Raw genomic sequence first — 2,910 nt, forward strand, 5'->3', positions numbered from 1 at the left:
TATTTCATTTTTAGCGATGCACTAGACTTAGATAGTTATAAAAATTATATGCAAAATCAATATCTTACTCTATGACTCGAATGCTCACTCCTGTTCACCCCATTTTTCTAGGTTATAGGAGGGCTTTTCTTTTCTTTAGTTTGACCTGCTTCCTTCATCGCAGGTCCATTAGCTACTACATCATTATTTTATGTTGTTAATTTGTAACTCTAAAATTTTTCATGTACTAGGAGTATCTTATTTGATTTGAGAACTATGAAAGTTTATTATTTGAAATTGTAAACCTAATATTATGCATGTATAGTTGAATGGGATGGATATATATTTTGGATGAGGGAGCTGAGCTTCCATTTGATTAAATTAATTGACTATGGATGTGAGGGTGAGCTGAGCTCCCCATGTATATATTTATATTGTGATCACAGGTTGAGTGAGCCAAAAACTCCCCGTTGGGTAGTTCAGTTTATGGTCGAACTCAGTTCAGTTGATTTCTTGAAAATCGGCTTGGATATGGGCTTTAAGGTTGGGTTAGAGAATAGCTAGGCTTACTAGAGGCTTTGGGTGTCTTATGCTCACCAAAGTCATAGTATCGGTCCGGCCCATAAATTGAGTCGTGACTATTTAGCTTCTATAAATTTTGCTTTTGAAATATTGAGTTAATAGGCTTCATATTTTGTCTATTGTGATTCTGAATTTCCCAATTGAAACTATATAATTTGCTTGTGAAAATGAGATTAGTACTAGATAGAAGTAATTTTTTGAAAGTATAAAACTATGTAAATATGAAACTAAAGAATATTGTATTTGTTGATTTTATTGAGAAGAAACAATTATATTTAATATGTTAAATCAAAGTCCAAATGGTAAGGTTTAGGAATTTAGGAAATTTAATGAAAATGGTAATTAAGACTTGAATTCTAGAAATTTTAATATGGTTTTTTTTATATTTTTAAAATAAGTTGTTATTGAGTTAGAGAAACATCAGATTTCAAGTTTTGTATTAAATTTAAAACTTCAGTTACAGATGATTAATTTGAAACGGCGTTAGCTTTAAATAGTCAGAAATTTTAGATAATGTAACATGAAATGAGTTGATAGAAAAAATGCATAAAATACTATGCAACTTCTTTGATCATCTTGATCACTTAGATCTTTCCAGTAACGAGAAATATGGTGAATTTTATATTTATTATCATAGAATTTAATTATGAGCTTTGTAAACCCTTGTTCAATTGTTTACTCTCATGGACCAAGTTTAGCATGTCTTAAACTTTATTGCAGTTCATAAATTCTGTTCAACTTAGTTGTTGGAATTGGAGTAGAGATCAATGAAGAGAATGTGAATTATATGATTTATTTTAGAGGCCCTTGTGAGACTTTGACTTTTAAATTGTGTTCATGTTGTTGCCTTGTGGTGCTTATTGGAGTAATTGTTATTATGATTATTATTATTATAGTTATTATTATTATTATTATTATTTGAGAAATGTCAATTTATGCTAAATTGTTGTCTTATTTATTTATGTATTTTTTTTTCATTAAAATTTTTATGACACAAAATTATGCATGCTTGAAGTGTTATTTTAGAGTTACATGGACTTGATCATTCATTTTGTAACAGTGGTACATAAGTAGCATTTGGGTGCGATCCAAAGTAAGTAACTTTTTTTTTGTTTTTAATAATAATAATAATAATAATAATAATAATAATAATATTATTATTATTATTATTATTATTATTATTATTATTATTATTATGTGTTCAAATAGTTAATTTATAGGAGAAATATTAAAATATTGGTTTTAGGTTATATTAGTTATGTTTAGTAGAACTTGGGTGTGACAAACTACTTCTTCAAATATTGGAAGACAGCATTAAGAGAAGAAGAACAAATAATGAGGAAGAAGAAAAGGAAGAGGAGGCTTCTTCTTCTTCACTCAATCTAAATCTCTTTTTATCTCTTGCTGCTTCCTCTTAACCAAAGCCTACACAATTTCACAACAGTTATAAGTAATTTCTAGTTTGCTGTTACTTTTTAGCATTCATAATTGCTTTACTCTTACAAATACTTGCAATCTTTTGCAGCTCTATCATCTCCGTGTTTGGTTCTTAAATACTCGAAGCTCAGACATCAAACCACCTCCTGCTGCATATTAAATATCGCCATTTGAGAAAGAGAGGGAATAGCTATACGGGAGAATAAACTCAAATCAGGGGAAAGAAAACAGGTGAAAGGATAAATAATATTTTTTATAACCATAGAACTGGGAAAAATACGTCGATAATTTGTCGGATGAGAAATCTATTGATTATAAAAGAAAAAATTAATTATAAGAATCATATAGATAATAATAGAAGTTGATAAGCCCCTCTGACTTAGTTATTAATTTTTATATTTTACTTGCCAAGTTATGTTGGTGCCATGATAGAAGCATATGTGGGAGGATCAACTGCAAAATGCTCAAAGTCATCTTCCATCATCCTCAAAGTAAAACTATCGCTTTATATACTGTGATATTCACACTTATTATGTCATTTGTAATCTGCAAATATCTTCATTACCTTCCACAAATGAAGACTCTCTCAAAAAGAACAGAGAATAATAAGGAGGAGGTTCCCTTGAAGAAGTATGGTGGATGTATTTTTCTCTGTTTATCCTTATGCGAAGCTGCTTGGACTACTCTTGCAACCATATTGCTGATAGCATTCGGCTGCTTGGCACTGTATGCTGTCAGTGATGGCAGCTTTAATTTTTAATAAAGTATGTAAAGTGGTTTACTTAGTATGATATTAATTAAGATTTCAATAGTAGGCGTGTGGGTTTGATTAAAAAATAAAAAAGTAGAGGTGTCAATTTTTATTTGGAAGTTTCAAAATTATATTTACATAAAGATTTTCTTATGTTTTTA

General features: G+C 29.3%; 1 long non-coding RNA gene across 1 annotated transcript; it reads left to right on the forward strand.

Moving 5' to 3' along the window:
• The first annotated feature begins 1,838 nt into the window (after positions 1-1,838).
• LOC110647595 (uncharacterized) lies at positions 1,839-2,691 on the forward strand. Its single transcript, XR_002493418.2, has 3 exons — positions 1,839-2,011; positions 2,087-2,229; positions 2,411-2,691. It is a non-coding gene; the product is annotated as an uncharacterized LOC110647595 (long non-coding RNA).
• Positions 2,692-2,910: the final 219 nt, after the last annotated feature.

Source organism: Hevea brasiliensis, chromosome 14, assembly GCF_030052815.1.
Source record: "Hevea brasiliensis isolate MT/VB/25A 57/8 chromosome 14, ASM3005281v1, whole genome shotgun sequence".
Taxonomy (NCBI): domain Eukaryota; kingdom Viridiplantae; phylum Streptophyta; class Magnoliopsida; order Malpighiales; family Euphorbiaceae; genus Hevea; species Hevea brasiliensis.